This window comes from Cololabis saira, chromosome 12, assembly GCF_033807715.1.
Source record: "Cololabis saira isolate AMF1-May2022 chromosome 12, fColSai1.1, whole genome shotgun sequence".
Taxonomy (NCBI): Eukaryota; Metazoa; Chordata; class Actinopteri; order Beloniformes; family Belonidae; genus Cololabis; species Cololabis saira.
Genome location: NC_084598.1, coordinates 45,060,345 through 45,083,607, shown reverse-complemented (window position 1 = coordinate 45,083,607; position 23,263 = coordinate 45,060,345).

Here is a 23,263-nt window from a genome sequence, read left to right as displayed (position 1 = left end):
AAGTTTGTGTCTCTTTTTACTTTATTTCTGTAAGTTTGTGTCTCTTTTTACTTTATTTCTGTAAGTTTGTGTTTCTTTTTACTTTATTTCTGTAAGTTTGTGTCTCTTTTTCATGTATTTCTGTAAGTTTGTGTTTCTTTTTCATGTATTTCTATAAGTTTGTGTTTCTTTTTCATGTATTTCTATAAGTTTGTGTCTCTTTTTCATGTATTTCTGTAAGTTTGTGTCTCTTTTTACTTTATTTCTGTAAGTTTGTGTTTCTTTTTACTTTATTTCTGTAAGTTTGTTTCTTTTTCATGTATTTCTGTAAGTTTGTGTTTCTTTTTCATGTATTTCTGTAAGTTTGTGTTTCTTTTTCATGAATTTCTGTAAGTTTGTGTTTCTTTTTACTTTATTTCTGTAAGTTTGTGTCTCTTTTTCATGTATTTCTGTAAGTTTGTGTTTCTTTTTACTTTATTTCTGTAAGTTTGTGTCTCTTTTTCATGTATTTCTGTAAGTTTGTGTCTCTTTTTACTTTATTTCTGTAAGTTTGTGTTTCTTTTTACTTTATTTCTGTAAGTTTGTGTCTCTTTTTACTTTATTTCTGTAAGTTTGTGTTTCTTTTTCATGTATTTCTGTAAGTTTGTGTTTCTTTTTCATGTATTTCTATAAGTTTGTGTCTCTTTTTACTTTATTTCTGTAAGTTTGTGTTTCTTTTTACTTTATTTCTGTAAGTTTGTGTTTCTTTTTCATGTATTTCTGTAAGTTTGTGTCTCTTTTTACTTTATTTCTGTAAGTTTGTGTCTCTTTTTCATGTATTTCTGTAAGTTTGTGTCTCTTTTTACTTTATTTCTGTAAGTTTGTGTCTCTTTTTCATGTATTTCTGTAAGTTTGTGTCTCTTTTTACTTTATTTCTGTAAGTTTGTGTCTCTTTTTCATGTATTTCTGTAAGTTTGTGTCTCTTTTTACTTTATTTCTGTAAGTTTGTGTTTCTTTTTCATGTATTTCTATAAGTTTGTGTCTCTTTTTACTTTATTTCTGTAAGTTTGTGTTTCTTTTTCATGTATTTCTGTAAGTTTGTGTCTCTTTTTCATGTATTTCTATAAGTTTGTGTTTCTTTTTACTTTATTTCTGTAAGTTTGTGTTTCTTTTTCATGTATTTCTATAAGTTTGTGTCTCTTTTTACTTTATTTCTGTAAGTTTGTGTCTCTTTTTCATGTATTTCTGTAAGTTTGTGTCTCTTTTTACTTTATTTCTGTAAGTTTGTGTTTCTTTTTCATGTATTTCTGTAAGTTTGTGTTTCTTTTTCATGTATTTCTGTAAGTTTGTGTCTCTTTTTACTTTATTTCTGTATGTTTGTGTTTCTTTTTACTTTATTTCTGTAAGTTTGTGTTTCTTTTTCATGTATTTCTGTAAGTTTGTGTTTCTTTTTCATGTATTTCTGTAAGTTTGTGTTTCTTTTTCATGTATTTCTGTAAGTTTGTGTTTCTTTTTACTTTATTTCTGTAAGTTTGTGTTTCTTTTTACTTTATTTCTGTAAGTTTGTGTTTCTTTTTCATGTATTTCTGTAAGTTTGTGTCTCTTTTTACTTTATTTCTGTAAGTTTGTGTCTCTTTTTCATGTATTTCTGTAAGTTTGTGTCTCTTTTTCATGTATTTCTATAAGTTTGTGTTTCTTTTTCATGTATTTCTGTAAGTTTGTGTCTCTTTTTCATGTATTTCTATAAGTTTGTGTTTCTTTTTACTTTATTTCTGTAAGTTTGTGTTTCTTTTTCATGTATTTCTATAAGTTTGTGTCTCTTTTTACTTTATTTCTGTAAGTTTGTGTCTCTTTTTCATGTATTTCTGTAAGTTTGTGTCTCTTTTTACTTTATTTCTGTAAGTTTGTGTTTCTTTTTCATGTATTTCTATAAGTTTGTGTTTCTTTTTACTTTATTTCTGTAAGTTTGTGTTTCTTTTTCATGTATTTCTGTAAGTTTGTGTTTCTTTTTCATGTATTTCTGTAAGTTTGTGTTTCTTTTTCATGTATTTCTGTAAGTTTGTGTTTCTTTTTCATGTATTTCTGTAAGTTTGTGTCTCTTTTTCATGTATTTCTGTAAGTTTGTGTTTCTTTTTCATGTATTTCTATAAGTTTGTGTTTCTTTTTCATGTATTTCTGTAAGTTTGTGTTTCTTTTTCATGTATTTCTGTAAGTTTGTGTCTCTTTTTTATGTATTTCTGTAAGTTTGTGTCTCTTTTTACTTTATTTCTTTAAGTTTGTGTCTCTTTTTCATGTATTTCTGTAAGTTTGTGTTTCTTTTTACTTTATTTCTGTAAGTTTGTGTCTCTTTTTCATGTATTTCTGTAAGTTTGTGTTTCTTTTTACTTTATTTCTGTAAGTTTGTGTCTCTTTTTACTTTATTTCTGTAAGTTTGTGTCTCTTTTTCATGTATTTCTGTAAGTTTGTGTTTCTTTTTCATGTATTTCTATAAGTTTGTGTTTCTTTTTCATGTATTTCTATAAGTTTGTGTCTCTTTTTCATGTATTTCTGTAAGTTTGTGTCTCTTTTTCATGTATTTCTGTAAGTTTGTGTCTCTTTTTACTTTATTTCTGTAAGTTTGTGTTTCTTTTTACTTTATTTCTGTAAGTTTGTTTCTTTTTCATGTATTTCTGTAAGTTTGTGTCTCTTTTTCATGTATTTCTGTAAGTTTGTGTCTCTTTTTCATGTATTTCTGTAAGTTTGTGTCTCTTTTTACTTTATTTCTGTAAGTTTGTGTTTCTTTTTACTTTATTTCTGTAAGTTTGTTTCTTTTTCATGTATTTCTGTAAGTTTGTGTCTCTTTTTCATGTATTTCTGTAAGTTTGTGTCTCTTTTTCATGTATTTCTGTAAGTTTGTGTCTCTTTTTACTTTATTTCTGTAAGTTTGTGTCTCTTTTTCATGTATTTCTGTAAGTTTGTGTCTCTTTTTCATGTATTTCTGTAAGTTTGTGTCTCTTTTTACTTTATTTCTGTAAGTTTGTGTCTCTTTTTACTTTATTTCTGTAAGTTTGTGTTTCTTTTTCATGTATTTCTGTAAGTTTGTGTCTCTTTTTCTTGTATTTCTGTAAGTTTGTGTCTCTTTTTACTTTATTTCTGTAAGTTTGTGTTTCTTTTTCATGTATTTCTGTAAGTTTGTGTCTCTTTTTACTTTATTTCTATAAGTTTGTGTCTCTTTTTCATGTATTTCTATAAGTTTGTGTTTCTTTTTCATGTATTTCTGTAAGTTTGTGTCTCTTTTTACTTTATTTCTGTAAGTTTGTGTTTCTTTTTACTTTATTTCTGTAAGTTTGTGTCTCTTTTTACTTTATTTCTGTAAGTTTGTGTTTCTTTTTCATGTATTTCTGTAAGTTTGTGTCTCTTTTTCATGTATTTCTGTAAGTTTGTGTTTCTTTTTACTTTATTTCTGTAAGTTTGTGTTTCTTTTTCATGTATTTCTGTAAGTTTGTGTCTCTTTTTACTTTATTTCTATAAGTTTGTGTTTCTTTTTACTTTATTTCTGTAAGTTTGTGTCTCTTTTTACTTTATTTCTGTAAGTTTGTGTTTCTTTTTCATGTATTTCTGTAAGTTTGTGTCTCTTTTTCATGTATTTCTGTAAGTTTGTGTTTCTTTTTACTTTATTTCTGTAAGTTTGTGTTTCTTTTTCATGTATTTCTGTAAGTTTGTGTCTCTTTTTACTTTATTTCTGTAAGTTTGTGTCTCTTTTTCTTGTATTTCTGTAAGTTTGTGTCTCTTTTTACTTTATTTCTGTAAGTTTGTGTTTCTTTTTCATGTATTTCTGTAAGTTTGTGTCTCTTTTTACTTTATTTCTGTAAGTTTGTGTCTCTTTTTCATGTATTTCTGTAAGTTTGTGTTTCTTTTTCATGTATTTCTGTAAGTTTGTGTCTCTTTTTACTTTATTTCTGTAAGTTTGTGTTTCTTTTTACTTTATTTCTGTAAGTTTGTGTTTCTTTTTACTTTATTTCTGTAAGTTTGTGTTTCTTTTTACTTTATTTCTGTAAGTTTGTGTTTCTTTTTCATGTATTTCTGTAAGTTTGTGTCTCTTTTTACTTTATTTCTGTAAGTTTGTGTCTCTTTTTCATGTATTTCTGTAAGTTTGTGTTTCTTTTTCATGTATTTCTGTAAGTTTGTGTCTCTTTTTACTTTATTTCTGTAAGTTTGTGTTTCTTTTTCATGTATTTCTGTAAGTTTGTGTCTCTTTTTACTTTATTTCTGTAAGTTTGTGTCTCTTTTTACTTTATTTCTGTAAGTTTGTGTTTCTTTTTACTTTATTTCTGTAAGTTTGTGTCTCTTTTTACTTTATTTCTGTAAGTTTGTGTCTCTTTTTACTTTATTTCTGTAAGTTTGTGTTTCTTTTTACTTTATTTCTGTAAGTTTGTGTTTCTTTTTCATGTATTTCTGTAAGTTTGTTTCTTTTTACTTTATTTCTGTAAGTTTGTTTCTTTTTCATGTATTTCTGTAAGTTTGTGTCTCTTTTTACTTTATTTCTGTAAGTTTGTGTTTCTTTTTCATGTATTTCTGTAAGTTTGTGTTTCTTTTTCATGTATTTCTGTAAGTTTGTGTCTCTTTTTACTTTATTTCTGTAAGTTTGTGTCTCTTTTTACTTTATTTCTGTAAGTTTGTGTTTCTTTTTACTTTATTTCTGTAAGTTTGTTTCTTTTTCATGTATTTCTGTAAGTTTGTTTCTTTTTCATGTATTTCTGTAAGTTTGTGTCTCTTTTTCATGTATTTCTGTAAGTTTGTGTTTCTTTTTACTTTATTTCTGTAAGTTTGTGTTTCTTTTTCATGTATTTCTGTAAGTTTGTGTCTCTTTTTACTTTATTTCTGTAAGTTTGTGTTTCTTTTTCATGTATTTCTGTAAGTTTGTGTTTCTTTTTACTTTATTTCTGTAAGTTTGTTTCTTTTTCATGTATTTCTGTAAGTTTGTTTCTTTTTCATGTATTTCTGTAAGTTTGTGTTTCTTTTTACTTTATTTCTGTAAGTTTGTGTCTCTTTTTACTTTATTTCTGTAAGTTTGTGTTTCTTTTTACTTTATTTCTGTAAGTTTGTGTTTCTTTTTCATGTATTTCTGTAAGTTTGTGTCTCTTTTTACTTTATTTCTGTAAGTTTGTGTTTCTTTTTCATGTATTTCTGTAAGTTTGTGTTTCTTTTTCATGTATTTCTGTAAGTTTGTGTTTCTTTTTCATGTATTTCTGTAAGTTTGTGTTTCTTTTTCATGTATTTCTATAAGTTTGTGTTTCTTTTTCATGTATTTCTGTAAGTTTGTGTTTCTTTTTCATGTATTTCTGTAAGTTTGTGTCTCTTTTTTATGTATTTCTGTAAGTTTGTGTCTCTTTTTACTTTATTTCTTTAAGTTTGTGTCTCTTTTTCATGTATTTCTGTAAGTTTGTGTCTCTTTTTACTTTATTTCTGTAAGTTTGTGTCTCTTTTTACTTTATTTCTGTAAGTTTGTGTCTCTTTTTACTTTATTTCTGTAAGTTTGTGTTTCTTTTTCATGTATTTCTGTAAGTTTGTGTCTTTTTTTCATGTATTTCTGTAAGTTTGTGTTTCTTTTTCATGTATTTCTGTAAGTTTGTGTCTCTTTTTACTTTATTTCTGTAAGTTTGTGTCTCTTTTTACTTTATTTCTGTAAGTTTGTGTTTCTTTTTCATGTATTTCTGTAAGTTTGTGTCTTTTTTTCATGTATTTCTGTAAGTTTGTGTTTCTTTTTCATGTATTTCTATAAGTTTGTGTTTCTTTTTACTTTATTTCTGTAAGTTTGTGTTTCTTTTTACTTTATTTCTGTAAGTTTGTGTTTCTTTTTCATGTATTTCTATAAGTTTGTGTTTCTTTTTCATGTATTTCTGTAAGTTTGTGTCTTTTTTTCATGTATTTCTGTAAGTTTGTGTTTCTTTTTCATGTATTTCTATAAGTTTGTGTTTCTTTTTACTTTATTTCTGTAAGTTTGTGTCTCTTTTTACTTTATTTCTGTAAGTTTGTGTTTCTTTTTCATGTATTTCTATAAGTTTGTGTTTCTTTTTCATGTATTTCTGTAAGTTTGTGTTTCTTTTTCATGTATTTCTGTAAGTTTGTGTTTCTTTTTCATGTATTTCTATAAGTTTGTGTTTCTTTTTCATGTATTTCTATAAGTTTGTGTCTCTTTTTCATGTATTTCTGTAAGTTTGTGTTTCTTTTTCATGTATTTCTGTAAGTTTGTGTCTCTTTTTACTTTATTTCTATAAGTTTGTGTCTCTTTTTCATGTATTTCTGTAAGTTTGTGTTTCTTTTTACTTTATTTCTGTAAGTTTGTTTCTTTTTCATGTATTTCTGTAAGTTTGTGTCTCTTTTTCATGTATTTCTGTAAGTTTGTGTTTCTTTTTACTTTATTTCTGTAAGTTTGTGTCTCTTTTTACTTTATTTCTGTAAGTTTGTGTCTCTTTTTACTTTATTTCTGTAAGTTTGTGTTTCTTTTTACTTTATTTCTGTAAGTTTGTGTTTCTTTTTCATGTATTTCTATAAGTTTGTGTTTCTTTTTACTTTATTTCTGTAAGTTTGTGTCTCTTTTTACTTTATTTCTGTAAGTTTGTGTTTCTTTTTCATGTATTTCTATAAGTTTGTGTTTCTTTTTCATGTATTTCTGTAAGTTTGTGTTTCTTTTTCATGTATTTCTGTAAGTTTGTGTTTCTTTTTCATGTATTTCTATAAGTTTGTGTTTCTTTTTCATGTATTTCTATAAGTTTGTGTCTCTTTTTCATGTATTTCTGTAAGTTTGTGTTTCTTTTTCATGTATTTCTGTAAGTTTGTGTCTCTTTTTACTTTATTTCTATAAGTTTGTGTCTCTTTTTCATGTATTTCTGTAAGTTTGTGTTTCTTTTTACTTTATTTCTGTAAGTTTGTTTCTTTTTCATGTATTTCTGTAAGTTTGTGTCTCTTTTTCATGTATTTCTGTAAGTTTGTGTTTCTTTTTACTTTATTTCTGTAAGTTTGTGTCTCTTTTTACTTTATTTCTGTAAGTTTGTGTCTCTTTTTACTTTATTTCTGTAAGTTTGTGTCTCTTTTTACTTTATTTCTGTAAGTTTGTGTTTCTTTTTCATGTATTTCTATAAGTTTGTGTTTCTTTTTCATGTATTTCTGTAAGTTTGTGTTTCTTTTTCATGTATTTCTGTAAGTTTGTGTTTCTTTTTCATGTATTTCTATAAGTTTGTGTTTCTTTTTCATGTATTTCTATAAGTTTGTGTCTCTTTTTCATGTATTTCTGTAAGTTTGTGTTTCTTTTTCATGTATTTCTGTAAGTTTGTGTCTCTTTTTACTTTATTTCTATAAGTTTGTGTCTCTTTTTCATGTATTTCTGTAAGTTTGTGTTTCTTTTTACTTTATTTCTGTAAGTTTGTTTCTTTTTCATGTATTTCTGTAAGTTTGTGTCTCTTTTTCATGTATTTCTGTAAGTTTGTGTTTCTTTTTACTTTATTTCTGTAAGTTTGTGTCTCTTTTTACTTTATTTCTGTAAGTTTGTGTCTCTTTTTACTTTATTTCTGTAAGTTTGTGTTTCTTTTTCATGTATTTCTGTAAGTTTGTGTCTCTTTTTACTTTATTTCTATAAGTTTGTGTCTCTTTTTACTTTATTTCTATAAGTTTGTGTCTCTTTTTCATGTATTTCTATAAGTTTGTGTTTCTTTTTCATGTATTTCTATAAGTTTGTGTTTCTTTTTCATGTATTTCTGTAAGTTTGTGTTTCTTTTTACTTTATTTCTGTAAGTTTGTGTCTCTTTTTACTTTATTTCTGTAAGTTTGTGTTTCTTTTTCATGTATTTCTGTAAGTTTGTGTCTCTTTTTACTTTATTTCTGTAAGTTTGTGTTTCTTTTTCATGTATTTCTGTAAGTTTGTGTCTCTTTTTACTTTATTTCTGTAAGTTTGTGTCTCTTTTTACTTTATTTCTGTAAGTTTGTGTTTCTTTTTACTTTATTTCTGTAAGTTTGTGTTTCTTTTTCATGTATTTCTGTAAGTTTGTGTTTCTTTTTACTTTATTTCTGTAAGTTTGTGTCTCTTTTTACTTTATTTCTGTAAGTTTGTGTCTCTTTTTACTTTATTTCTGTAAGTTTGTGTCTCTTTTTACTTTATTTCTGTAAGTTTGTGTCTCTTTTTACTTTATTTCTGTAAGTTTGTGTCTCTTTTTACTTTATTTCTGTAAGTTTGTGTCTCTTTTTCATGTATTTCTGTAAGTTTGTGTTTCTTTTTCATGTATTTCTGTAAGTTTGTGTTTCTTTTTCATGTATTTCTGTAAGTTTGTGTTTCTTTTTCATGTATTTCTGTAAGTTTGTGTTTCTTTTTACTTTATTTCTGTAAGTTTGTGTTTCTTTTTCATGTATTTCTGTAAGTTTGTGTCTCTTTTTACTTTATTTCTGTAAGTTTGTGTCTCTTTTTCATGTATTTCTGTAAGTTTGTGTCTCTTTTTACTTTATTTCTGTAAGTTTGTGTCTCTTTTTACTTTATTTCTGTAAGTTTGTGTCTCTTTTTCATCTATTTCTGTAAGTTTGTGTTTCTTTTTACTTTATTTCTGTAAGTTTGTGTCTCTTTTTACTTTATTTCTGTAAGTTTGTGTCTCTTTTTCATCTATTTCTGTAAGTTTGTGTCTCTTTTTCATGTATTTCTGTAAGTTTGTGTCTCTTTTTCATGTATTTCTGTAAGTTTGTGTTTCTTTTTCATGTATTTCTGTAAGTTTGTGTTTCTTTTTCATGTATTTCTATAAGTTTGTGTTTCTTTTTACTTTATTTCTGTAAGTTTGTGTCTCTTTTTACTTTATTTCTGTAAGTTTGTGTTTCTTTTTACTTTATTTCTGTAAGTTTGTGTCTCTTTTTACTTTATTTCTGTAAGTTTGTGTCTCTTTTTCATGTATTTCTGTAAGTTTGTGTCTCTTTTTACTTTATTTCTGTAAGTTTGTGTTTCTTTTTACTTTATTTCTGTAAGTTTGTGTCTCTTTTTACTTTATTTCTGTAAGTTTGTGTCTCTTTTTCATCTATTTCTGTAAGTTTGTGTCTCTTTTTCATGTATTTCTGTAAGTTTGTGTCTCTTTTTCATGTATTTCTGTAAGTTTGTGTTTCTTTTTCATGTATTTCTGTAAGTTTGTGTTTCTTTTTCATGTATTTCTGTAAGTTTGTGTTTCTTTTTACTTTATTTCTGTAAGTTTGTGTCTCTTTTTACTTTATTTCTGTAAGTTTGTGTCTCTTTTTCATGTATTTCTGTAAGTTTGTGTCTCTTTTTACTTTATTTCTGTAAGTTTGTGTTTCTTTTTCTTGTATTTCTATAAGTTTGTGTTTCTTTTTCATGTATTTCTGTAAGTTTGTGTCTCTTTTTACTTTATTTCTGTAAGTTTGTGTCTCTTTTTACTTTATTTCTGTAAGTTTGTGTTTCTTTTTACTTTATTTCTGTAAGTTTGTGTCTCTTTTTACTTTATTTCTGTAAGTTTGTGTCTCTTTTTACTTTATTTCTGTAAGTTTGTCTCTTTTTCATGAATTTCTGTAAGTTTGTGTCTCTTTTTACTTTATTTCTGTAAGTTTGTGTTTCTTTTTCTTGTATTTCTGTAAGTTTGTGTCTCTTTTTACTTTATTTCTGTAAGTTTGTGTCTCTTTTTCATGTATTTCTGTAAGTTTGTGTTTCTTTTTCATGTATTTCTATAAGTTTGTGTTTCTTTTTCATGTATTTCTGTAAGTTTGTGTTTCTTTTTCATGTATTTCTGTAAGTTTGTGTCTCTTTTTACTTTATTTCTGTAAGTTTGTGTCTCTTTTTACTTTATTTCTGTAAGTTTGTGTCTCTTTTTCATGTATTTCTGTAAGTTTGTGTCTCTTTTTCATGTATTTCTATAAGTTTGTGTTTCTTTTTACTTTATTTCTGTAAGTTTGTGTTTCTTTTTACTTTATTTCTGTAAGTTTGTGTTTCTTTTTACTTTATTTCTGTAAGTTTGTGTCTCTTTTTACTTTATTTCTGTAAGTTTGTGTTTCTTTTTACTTTATTTCTGTAAGTTTGTGTCTCTTTTTACTTTATTTCTGTAAGTTTGTGTCTCTTTTTCATGTATTTCTGTAAGTTTGTGTCTCTTTTTCATGTATTTCTATAAGTTTGTGTTTCTTTTTACTTTATTTCTGTAAGTTTGTGTTTCTTTTTACTTTATTTCTGTAAGTTTGTGTTTCTTTTTACTTTATTTCTGTAAGTTTGTGTCTCTTTTTACTTTATTTCTGTAAGTTTGTGTTTCTTTTTACTTTATTTCTGTAAGTTTGTGTCTCTTTTTACTTTATTTCTGTAAGTTTGTGTCTCTTTTTCATGTATTTCTGTAAGTTTGTGTCTCTTTTTACTTTATTTCTGTAAGTTTGTGTCTCTTTTTACTTTATTTCTGTAAGTTTGTGTCTCTTTTTACTTTATTTCTGTAAGTTTGTGTCTCTTTTTACTTTATTTCTGTAAGTTTGTGTTTCTTTTTCATGTATTTCTGTAAGTTTGTGTTTCTTTTTACTTTATTTCTGTAAGTTTGTGTTTCTTTTTCATGTATTTCTATAAGTTTGTGTTTCTTTTTCATGTATTTCTGTAAGTTTGTGTTTCTTTTTCATGTATTTCTGTAAGTTTGTGTTTCTTTTTACTTTATTTCTGTAAGTTTGTGTTTCTTTTTCATGTATTTCTGTAAGTTTGTGTTTCATTTTACTTTATTTCTGTAAGTTTGTGTCTCTTTTTACTTTATTTCTGTAAGTTTGTGTCTCTTTTTACTTTATTTCTGTAAGTTTGTGTCTCTTTTTCATGTATTTCTATAAGTTTGTGTTTCTTTTTATTTTATTTCTGTAAGTTTGTGTTTCTTTTTACTTTATTTCTGTAAGTTTGTGTCTCTTTTTACTTTATTTCTGTAAGTTTGTGTTTCTTTTTCATGTATTTCTATGAGTTTGTGTTTCTTTTTCATGTATTTCTGTAAGTTTGTGGGTAACACTTTACAATAAGGGTCCCTTAATTAACGTTAGTTAATGCATTATTAAGCATTAATTAACAGTTAATTAATGCATTATTAAGCATTAATTAACAGTTTAATAATAGTTAAATAACCATTATTATGTATTACTTAACATTAATTAGCATATTAGTTAATGCATTAATAAACAGTTAGTTAATGCATTATTAAGCATTAAATAACAGTTTAATAATAGTTAAATAACCATTATTATGTATTACTTAACATTAATTAGCATATTAGTTAATGCATTAATAAACAGTTAATTAATGCCTACTGCTCAGAGTTAATTAATACATTAGTAAGTTTGTGTCTCTTTTTACTTTATTTCTGTAAGTTTGTGTCTCTTTTTACTTTATTTCTGTAAGTTTGTGTCTCTTTTTACTTTATTTCTGTAAGTTTGTGTTTCTTTTTCATGTATTTCTGTAAGTTTGTGTCTCTTTTTCATGTATTTCTGTAAGTTTTTGGTTTCTTTTTAAAGTATTTCTGTAAGTTTGTGTTTCTTTTTCATGTATTTCTGTAAGTTTGTGTTTCTTTTTACTTTATTTCTGTAAGTTTGTGTTTCTTTTTCATGTATTTCTGTAAGTTTGTGTCTCTTTTTACTTTATTTCTGTAAGTTTGTGTTTCTTTTTCATGTATTTCTGTAAGTTTGTGTCTCTTTTTACTTTATTTCTGTAAGTTTGTGTTTCTTTTTCATGTATTTCTGTAAGTTTGTGTCTCTTTTTACTTTATTTCTGTAAGTTTGTGTCTCTTTTTACTTTATTTCTATAAGTTTGTGTTTCTTTTTCATGTATTTCTGTAAGTTTGTGGGTAACACTTTACAATAAGGGTCCCTTAATTAACGTTAGTTAATGCATTATTAAGCATTAATTAACAGTTTAATAATAGTTAAATAACCATTATTATGTATTACTTAACATTAATTAGCATATTAGTTAATGCATTAATAAACAGTTAGTTAATGCATTATTAAGCATTAATTAACAGTGTCATAATAGTTAAATAACCATTATTATGTATTACTTAACATTAATTAGCATATTAGTTAATGCATTAATAAACAGTTAATTAATGCCTACTGCTCAGAGTTAATTAAGACATTAGTAAGTTTGTGTCTCTTTTTACTTTATTTCTGTAAGTTTGTGTCTCTTTTTACTTTATTTCTGTAAGTTTGTGTCTCTTTTTCATGTATTTCTGTAAGTTTGTGTTTCTTTTTACTTTATTTCTGTAAGTTTGTGTTTCTTTTTACTTTATTTCTGTAAGTTTGTGACTCTTTTTCATGTATTTCTGTAAGTTTGTGTTTCTTTTTACTTTATTTCTGTAAGTTTGTGACTCTTTTTACTTTATTTCTGTAAGTTTGTGTCTCTTTTTCATGTATTTCTGTAAGTTTGTGTCTCTTTTTCATGTATTTCTGTAAGTTTGTGTCTCTTTTTCATGTATTTCTGTAAGTTTGTGTCTCTTTTTACTTTATTTCTGTAAGTTTGTGTCTCTTTTTACTTTATTTCTGTAAGTTTGTGTTTCTTTTTACTTTATTTCTGTAAGTTTGTGTTTCTTTTTCATGTATTTCTGTAAGTTTGTGTCTCTTTTTCATGTATTTCTGTAAGTTTGTGTCTCTTTTTCATGTATTTCTGTAAGTTTGTGTCTCTTTTTACTTTATTTCTGTAAGTTTGTGTCTCTTTTTACTTTATTTCTGTAAGTTTGTGTCTCTTTTTCTTGTATTTCTATAAGTTTGTGTCTCTTTTTACTTTATTTCTGTAAGTTTGTGTTTCTTTTTACTTTATTTCTATAAGTTTGTGTCTCTTTTTACTTTATTTCTGTAAGTTTGTGTCTCTTTTTACTTTATTTCTGTAAGTTTGTGTTTCTTTTTACTGTATTTCTGTAAGTTTGTGTCTCTTTTTCATGTATTTCTATAAGTTTGTGTTTCTTTTTCATGTATTTCTGTAAGTTTGTGTCTCTTTTTACTTTATTTCTGTAAGTTTGTGTCTCTTTTTACTTTATTTCTGTAAGTTTGTGTTTCTTTTTCATGTATTTCTATAAGTTTGTGTTTCTTTTTCATGTATTTCTGTAAGTTTGTGTTTCTTTTTCATGTATTTCTATAAGTTTGTGTCTCTTTTTACTTTATTTCTGTAAGTTTGTGTTTCTTTTTCATGTATTTCTGTAAGTTTGTGTCTCTTTTTACTTTATTTCTGTAAGTTTGTGTCTCTTTTTACTTTATTTCTGTAAGTTTGTGTTTCTTTTTCATATATTTCTGTAAGTTTGTGTTTCTTTTTCATGTATTTCTGTAAGTTTGTGTTTCTTTTTCATGTATTTCTGTAAGTTTGTGTTTCTTTTTCATGTATTTCTATAAGTTTGTGTTTCTTTTTACTTTATTTCTGTAAGTTTGTGTTTCTTTTTCATGTATTTCTGTAAGTTTGTGTCTCTTTTTACTTTATTTCTGTAAGTTTGTGTTTCTTTTTCATGTATTTCTGTAAGTTTGTGTTTCTTTTTACTTTATTTCTGTAAGTTTGTGTTTCTTTTTCATATATTTCTGTAAGTTTGTGTCTCTTTTTCATATATTTCTGTAAGTTTGTGTCTCTTTTTACTTTATTTCTGTAAGTTTGTGTTTCTTTTTCATGTATTTCTGTAAGTTTGTGTTTCTTTTTATTTTATTTCTGTAAGTTTGTGTTTCTTTTTCATGTATTTCTATAAGTTTGTGTTTCTTTTTACTTTATTTCTGTAAGTTTGTGTTTCTTTTTACTTTATTTCTGTAAGTTTGTGTCTCTTTTTCATGTATTTCTGTAAGTTTGTGTTTCTTTTTCATGTATTTCTATAAGTTTGTGTCTCTTTTTCATGTATTTCTGTAAGTTTGTGTCTCTTTTTCATGTATTTCTGTAAGTTTGTGTTTCTTTTTACTTTATTTCTGTAAGTTTGTGTCTCTTTTTACTTTATTTCTGTAAGTTTGTGTCTCTTTTTACTTTATTTCTGTAAGTTTGTGTTTCTTTTTCATGTATTTCTGTAAGTTTGTGTTTCTTTTTCATGTATTTCTATAAGTTTGTGTTTCTTTTTCATGTATTTCTGTAAGTTTGTGTCTCTTTTTCATGTATTTCTATAAGTTTGTGTTTCTTTTTCATGTATTTCTGTAAGTTTGTGTCTCTTTTTACTTTATTTCTGTAAGTTTGTGTTTCTTTTTCATGTATTTCTGTAAGTTTGTGTTTCTTTTTCATGTATTTCTATAAGTTTGTGTCTCTTTTTCATGTATTTCTGTAAGTTTGTGGGTAACACTTTACAATAAGGGTCCCTTAATTAACGTTAGTTAATGCATTAATAAACAGTTAATTAATGCATTATTAAGCATTAATTAACAGTTTAATAATAGTTAAATAACCATTATTATGTATTACTTAACATTAATTAGCATATTAGTTAATGCATTAATAAACAGTTAATTAATGCCTACTGCTCAGAGTTAATTAATACATTAGTAAGTTTGTGTTTCTTTTTACTTTATTTCTGTAAGTTTGTGTCTCTTTTTACTTTATTTCTGTAAGTTTGTGTCTCTTTTTACTTTATTTCTGTAAGTTTGTGTCTCTTTTTACTTTATTTCTGTAAGTTTGTGTCTCTTTTTACTTTATTTCTGTAAGTTTGTGTCTCTTTTTCATGTATTTCTATAAGTTTGTGTTTCTTTTTCATGTATTTCTATAAGTTTGTGTCTCTTTTTCATGTATTTCTGTAAGTTTGTGTCTCTTTTTACTTTATTTCTGTAAGTTTGTGTCTCTTTTTACTTTATTTCTGTAAGTTTGTGTCTCTTTTTACTTTATTTCTGTAAGTTTGTGTTTCTTTTTCATGTATTTCTGTAAGTTTGTGTTTCTTTTTCATGTATTTCTGTAAGTTTGTGTCTCTTTTTCATGTATTTCTGTAAGTTTGTGTTTCTTTTTCTTGTATTTCTGTAAGTTTGTGTTTCTTTTTCTTGTATTTCTGTAAGTTTGTGTCTCTTTTTACTTTATTTCTGTAAGTTTGTGTTTCTTTTTCATGTATTTCTGTAAGTTTGTGTCTCTTTTTACTTTATTTCTGTAAGTTTGTGTTTCTTTTTCATGTATTTCTGTAAGTTTGTGTTTCTTTTTACTTTATTTCTGTAAGTTTGTGTCTCTTTTTCATGTATTTCTGTAAGTTTGTGTCTCTTTTTCATGTATTTCTGTAAGTTTGTGTCTCTTTTTCATGTATTTCTATAAGTTTGTGTTTCTTTTTCATATATTTCTGTAAGTTTGTGTCTCTTTTTACTTTATTTCTGTAAGTTTGTGTCTCTTTTTCATGTATTTCTGTAAGTTTGTGTCTCTTTTTCATATATTTCTGTAAGTTTGTGTTTCTTTTTCATGTATTTCTGTAAGTTTGTGTCTCTTTTTACTTTATTTCTGTAAGTTTGTGTCTCTTTTTCATGTATTTCTGTAAGTTTGTGTCTCTTTTTCATGTATTTCTGTAAGTTTGTGTTTCTTTTTACTTTATTTCTGTAAGTTTGTGTCTCTTTTTACTTTATTTCTGTAAGTTTGTGTTTCTTTTTCATGTATTTCTGTAAGTTTTTGTCTCTTTTTCATGTATTTCTGTAAGTTTGTGTTTCTTTTTCATATATTTCTGTAAGTTTGTGTCTCTTTTTACTTTATTTCTGTAAGTTTGTGTCTCTTTTTCATGTATTTCTGTAAGTTTGTGTCTCTTTTTCATATATTTCTGTAAGTTTGTGTTTCTTTTTCATGTATTTCTGTAAGTTTGTGTTTCTTTTTACTTTATTTCTGTAAGTTTGTGTCTCTTTTTCATGTATTTCTGTAAGTTTGTGTCTCTTTTTCATGTATTTCTGTAAGTTTGTGTCTCTTTTTACTTTATTTCTGTAAGTTTGTGTCTCTTTTTACTTCATTTCTGTAAGTTTGTGTCTCTTTTTACTTCATTTCTGTAAGTTTGTGTTTCTTTTTCATGTATTTCTGTAAGTTTGTGTCTCTTTTTACTTTATTTCTGTAAGTTTGTGTTTCTTTTTACTTTATTTCTGTAAGTTTGTGTCTCTTTTTACTTTATTTCTGTAAGTTTGTGTCTCTTTTTCATGTATTTCTATAAGTTTGTGTTTCTTTTTCATGTATTTCTGTAAGTTTGTGGGTAACACTTTACAATAAGGGTCCCTTAATTAACGTTAGTTAATGCATTATTAAGCATTAATTAACAGTTTAATAATAGTTAAATAACCATTATTATGTATTACTTAACATTAATTAGCATATTAGTTAATGCATTAATAAACAGTTAATTAATGCATTATTAAGCATTAATTAACAGTTTAATAATAGTTAAATAACCATTATTATGTATTACTTAACATTAATTAGCATATTAGTTAATGCATTAATAAACAGTTAGTTAATGCATTATTAAGCATTAATTAACAGTTTAATAATAGTTAAATAACCATTATTATGTATTACTTAACATTAATTAGCATATTAGTTAATGCATTAATAAACAGTTAATTAATGCCTACTGCTCAGAGTTAATTAATACATTAGTAAGTTTGTGTCTCTTTTTACTTTATTTCTGTAAGTTTGTGTCTCTTTTTACTTTATTTCTGTAAGTTTGTGTCTCTTTTTAATTTATTTCTGTAAGTTTGTGTCTCTTTTTACTTTATTTCTGTAAGTTTGTGTCTCTTTTTCATGTATTTCTATAAGTTTGTGTTTCTTTTTCATGTATTTCTATAAGTTTGTGTCTCTTTTTCATGTATTTCTATAAGTTTGTGTTTCTTTTTCATGTATTTCTGTAAGTTTGTGTTTCTTTTTCATGTATTTCTATAAGTTTGTGTTTCTTTTTCATGTATTTCTATAAGTTTGTGTCTCTTTTTCATGTATTTCTATAAGTTTGTGTCTCTTTTGAGATGAGGGAAATCCAGAGTTTTCAGTTCCAGAAAGCGAGTTAACTCAAACTCTGAGTCAGTTACTATGGCAACTGAGCCTGTGAACCTAACCTGCTCGCTAGCAGGTTTACTCCAATAAAGCCTGAGTTTCTCTCTGTCTCCTCCCTCAGTGGCATCAATTCAGCCAACGGGGCAAGCAGCAGAGAGAGCAGAAAAAGCATATCTAACAAACGCAACGTATTTTATTCACTATGTCGGTGCAACAATATCACTGGGACATCCCAGTTTAACTTCCAACAGTTAAAGTCCAAATGCAAAAATCAGAGTGAGGTCAAAATAAAAAGTATAGGGGGGGTGGTATGAGTGTTGGGAAACATAATACCTAGTGAAATCCATCATGTTGTTCTGATATGCATTTGTAGTTATTTTATATGTATTAAGTAATAGAATAAATCATTACAAATAGACACCAAGTAATTCCATAAATGCATAAAAAAAAATTGAAAAAAACATTTTCCTCTGAAGCCAAGGCTGCCCCTGATCTAAATGACAATAAAATGTAATTAAACACCATTCCACCACTGCTTTCATCTGTAATACTATAAGACAGTGTGCTTTCTCAATCCTGTTCCTCGTGGGCCCCTGTCCTGCATGTTTTAGATGCTACCCTTCTTCAGCGCACCGTGATACAAGTACCTGTGTCATCAACAGAGCTGTGCAGACCTTGGTGACAAGCTAATGAGGACCTTTAATTAGAATCAGGTGTGTTGGTGCAGGGAAACATCTAAAACATGCAGGACAGTGGTACTCGAGGACCAGGATTGAGAAACACTTAAATGTTAAATGAATACTGCATTCAAACTTACACATTGATGCAGCAACTTTCCCCCACGCCATTTCTCTCCTCGTGTTTCGTGTTTTTTTTCTGAAATATGCTCTCATACTCGCCATACGCATGTATTGACACTTCTAACTCCAGTGGCGTGAAGTATGTGGATCTTCAGATGCAAACTAATGTTTCCTCAAAGGGATTTTGTAAATTGAAATGTTAAATAAAGTTTAAAACGAAAAAAGAAAAAGTATGTCACTCTTTTGTTGTCGCCGGTTGCCATGGTGAATCCTTGTTTCAGGGCTCTGCTGATGATGCTTTTTAACTCGAGCTTAACAAACTCAGAGTTGATTGAACTAACTCAAATCCGCTGTTCTGGAACCGAAAACTCCGACTTTCCTTTCTCAGGTTAAGTCAACTCAGAGTTCAGGTTTAAACTCGGAATTTGTTGAACCTGCTTCCTGGAATAAATACCCCTCTGGTCCTGGTCCTGGTCTTGGTCCTGGTCCTGGTCCTGCACCTAGTCCTGGTCCTGGACCTGGTCCTGGTCCTGGTCCTGGGGCCTGTACTACGAAAAAAGTTCAACATATCCAGGATATCTTTTCCTTATCCAGATTCACTAAGCGGGACAATTGCAATCACGCTAAGCGGTCACACGACGGCGGTTATCAACTCGGTATATCAACCCAGGTTTCTCCAATCTGGATATGAGCGCGTGCACATGAAAGGGGCGGTGTTTTCAGCGCATGACCAATCGCAAGCATGGAGAAGTCCGCTGTCAGAGCCGCTTATTTCAGTAGCGAAGAGCAAACTATAATTTTACGGAAATATGATGAGTATAGGCATATAATACAGGCAAAAAGCAACACAGTTGCAGCTGCAAAATGCAGGAAAGACAGCTGGCAAAAGATCGCTGACTGTATAAATGCGTAAGTTCATAGGGATATAAACATATATTTGAATATTCTGGGAATCTTAATCTTAAACTGTAAACCATGATCAGCAATATTAAAATAATAAAAGGCTTGCAATATTTCAGTTGATTTGTAATGAATCCAGAATGTATGACATTTTTTTTGTTTTTGTGTTTGCATTACAGAAAATCACAATATTCTAATTTTCTGAGACAGTCTGTATATATTGGTTCTATAACTATTGTTGTTGACCGATAACTTGTGCTGATGCTGTACCAAAGAATTGGGTTTTTTTATTTATTTTATTTAATTTTTTATTTTTTCAGGAGGGGGGTATTTAGTATTTTAAAGTGACTTCTCAGAATGTTCGAGGGACGAAATTGAAAATCCCTATTTTTTGCTATCCCCTTACAAATGCATCTTCTTTTTCATTTCTTCTTGATTTATTTATTTAATTGGTATTAGTTTTGGATTGACTGTACATCGGATTTTGGGTGATGATTTGTTTTATTTATTCATTGATTGATTTATTTTTTATTTTCTCCTCCACCTCTTTTTTCTTTTTTTCCTTTTTTTCTGGATCGTTCAAACAGGTACTCATCAGGGAAAGCAAAGGGGTTTTGGTGGTCCCTGAATACGCGTTCTCTTCGGAGGGATCCTCTCACGATCCGCGCACAGAGCTCCACTGATTCTCTTCGAAAGGGCATGCCATTTTCCAAGAGAGCTGATTGGTCAGTGGGCGGTGCTTTTACACCCGGCGATCTGTATCTCGAACATAACCTGCTCCGGAGCAGGTTAGCGGTTCAGCATAAGTTACCATGGCGATGTACCCCGGTGAGAAGTGAACCACCGTCGTAGTCCTGAAAACCCAGGGTTAAACCTGAAGTTACCTCGCTAACCCCAAATCCCGCTTCGTAGTACAGGCCCCCGGACCTGGACCTGGACCTGGTCCTGGTCCTGGTCCAACCAGCAGAACCAGAGAGGAACTACATAGATGATCAGGTGATTCCTTTAACCCTATTATCATACAATCAATACTAGACAATGTTTATAAGGAAGTGCAGGAAAAAAAGGTCATGATTGTTAGAGAACAAAAACTAAAGACAAATAAACAAACAGTTTGGGCTATCCAAGTATAAATATACATAGTGGGATGTCCATAAACATCTGCATCCATGTTTTTGTAGTATCAGTACCATGTGATATTAACAATTAAAAATGAAGTTTGTTGCTTTACATGAATACATCTAGTACAGAACTTAAGTTTGTGTCTCTTTTTCATGTATTTCTGTAAGTTTGTGTTTCTTTTTACTTTATTTCTGTAAGTTTGTGTTTCTTTTTACTTTATTTCTGTAAGTTTGTGTTTCTTTTTCATGTATTTCTGTAAGTTTGTGGGTAACACTTTACAATAAGGGTCCCTTAATTAACGTTAATTAATGCATTATTAAGCATTAATTAACAGTTTAATAATAGTTAAATAACCATTATTATGTATTACTTAACATTAATTAGCATATTAGTTAATGCATTAATAAACAGTTAGTTAATGCCTACTGCTCAGAGTTAAATTAATACATTAGTAAGTTTGTGTCTCTTTTTACTTTATTTCTGTAAGTTTGTGTCTCTTTTTACTTTATTTCTGTAAGTTTGTGTCTCTTTTTACTTTATTTCTGTAAGTTTGTGTTTCTTTTTCATGTATTTCTGTAAGTTTGTGTCTCTTTTTCATGTATTTCTATAAGTTTGTGTCTCTGAGGGAAATCCAGAGTTTTCAGTTCCAGAAAGCGAGTTAACTCAAACTCTGAGTCAGTTACTATGGCAACTGAGCCTGTGAACCTAACCTGCTCGCTAGCAGGTTTACTCCAATAAAGCCTGAGTTTCTCTCTGTCTCCTCCCTCAGTGGCATCAATTCAGCCAACGGGGCAAGCAGCAGAGAGAGCAGAAAAAGCATATCTAACAAACGCAACGTATTTTATTCACTCTGTCAGTGCAACAATATCACTGGGACATCCCAGTTTAACTTCAAACAGTTAAAGTCCAAATGCAAAAATCAGACTGAGGTCAAAATAAAAAGTATAGGGGGGGTGGTATAAGTGTTGGGAAAGATAATACCTAGTGAAATCCATCATGTTGTTCTGATATGCATTTGTAGTTATTTTATATGTATTAAGTAATAGAATAAATCATTACAAATAGACACCGAGTAATTCCATAAATGCATAAAAAAAAATAAAAAAAAACATTTTCCCCTGAAGCCAAGGCTGCCCCTGATCTAAATGACAATAAAATGTAATTCAATACCATTCCACCACTGCTTTCATCTGTAATATTATAAGACAGTGTGCTTTCTCAATCCTGTTCCTCGTGGGCCCCTGTCCTGCATGTTTTAGATGCTACTCTGCTTCAGCACACCGTGATACAAGTACCTGTGTCATCAACAGAGCTGTGCAGACCTTGGTGACAAGCTAATGAGGACCTTTAATTAGAATCAGGTGTGTTGGTGCAGGGAAACATGTAAAACATGCAGGACAGGGAACACGAGGACCAGGATTGAGAAACACTTAAATGTTAAATGAATACTGCATTCAAACTTACACATTGATGCAGCAACTTTCCCCCACGCCATTTCTCTCCTCGTGTTTCGTGTTTTTTTTCTGAAATATGCTCTCATACTGCCCATACGCACGTATTAACACTTCTAACTCCAGTGGCGTGAAGTATGTGGATCTTCAGATGCAAACTAATGTTTCCTCAAAGGGATTTTGTAAATTGAAATGTTAAATAAAGTTTAAAACGAAAAAAGAAAAAGTATGTCGCTCTTTTGTTGTCGCCGGTTGCCATGGTGAATCCTTGTTTCAGGGCTCTACTGATGATGCTTTTTAACTCGAGCTTAACAAACTCAGAGTTGATTGAACTAACTCAAATCTGCTGTTCTGGAACCGGAAACTCAGAGTTTCCTGTCTCAGGTTAAGTCAACTCAGAGTTCAGGTTTAAACTCGGAATTTGTTGAACCTGCTTCCTGGAATACCCCTCTGGTCCTAGTCCTGGTCCTGGTCCTGGTCCTGGTCTTGGTCCTGGACCTGGGGCCTGTACCACGAAGCAAGTTCAACATATCCAGGATATCTTTTCCTTATCCAGATTCACTAAGCGGGACAATTGCAATCACGCTAAGCGGTCACACGACGGCGGTTATCAACTCGGTATATCAACCCAGGTTTCTCCAATCTGGATATGAGCGCGTGCACATAAAAGGGGCGGTGTTTTCAGCGCATGACCAATCGCAAGCATGGAGAAGTCCGCTGTCAGAGCCGCTTATTTCAGTAGCGAAGAGCAAACTATAATTTTACGGAAATATGATGAGTATAGGCATATAATACAGGCAAAAAGCAACACAGTTGCAGCTGCAAAATGCAGGAAAGACAGCTGGCAAAAGATCGCTGACTGTATAAATGCGTAAATTCATAGGGATATAAACATATATTTGAATATTCTGGGAATCTTAATCTTAAACTGTAAACCATGATCAGCAATATTAAAATAATAAAAGGCTTGCAATATTTCAGTTGATTTGTAATGAATCCAGAATGTATGACATTTTTTTGTTTTTGTGTTTGCATTACAGAAAATCACAATATTCTAATTTTCTGAGACAGTCTGTATATATTGGTTCTATAACTATTGTTGTTGACCGATAACTTGTGCTGATGCTGTACCAAAGAATTGGGTTTTTTTATTTATTTTATTTAATTTTTTATTTTTTCAGGAGGGGGGTATTTAGTATTTTAAAGTGACTTCTCAGAATGTTCGAGGGACGAAATTGAAAATCCCTATTTTTTGCTATCCCCTTACAAATGCATCTTCTTTTTCATTTCTTCTTGATTTATTTATTTAATTGGTATTAGTTTTGGATTGACTGTACATCGGATTTTGGGTGATGATTTGTTTTATTTATTCATTGATTGATTTATTTTTTATTTTCTCCTCCACCTCTTTTTTCTTTTTTTCCTTTTTTTCTGGATCGTTCATACAGGTACTCATCAGGGAAAGCAAAGGGGTTTTGGTGGTCCCTGAATACGCGTTCTCTTCGGAGGGATCCTCTCACGATCCGCGCACAGAGCTCCACTGATTCTCTTCGAAAGGGCATGCCATTTTCCAAGAGAGCTGATTGGTCAGTGGGCGGTGCTTTTACACCCGGCGATCTGTATCTCGAACATAACCTGCTCCGGAGCAGGTTAGCGGTTCAGCATAAGTTACCATGGCGATGTACCCCGGTGAGAAGTGAACCACCGTCGTAGTCCTGAAAACCCAGGGTTAAACCTGAAGTTACCTCGCTAACCCCAAATCCCGCTTCGTAGTACAGGCCCCCGGACCTGGACCTGGACCTGGACCTGGTCCTGGTCCTGGTCCAACCAGCAGAACCAGAGAGGAACTACATAGATGATCAGGTGATTCCTTTAACCCTATTATCATACAATCAATACTAGACAATGTTTATAAGGAAGTGCAGGAAAAAAAGGTCATGATTGTTAGAGAACAAAAACAAAAGACAAACAAACAATCAGTTTGGGCTATCCAAGTATAAATATACATAGTGGGATGTCCATAAACATCTGCATCCATGTTTTTGTAGTATCAGTACCATGTGATATTAAAAATTAAAAATGAAGTTTGTTGCTTTACATGAAAACATCTAGTTCTGAATTTAATCTGC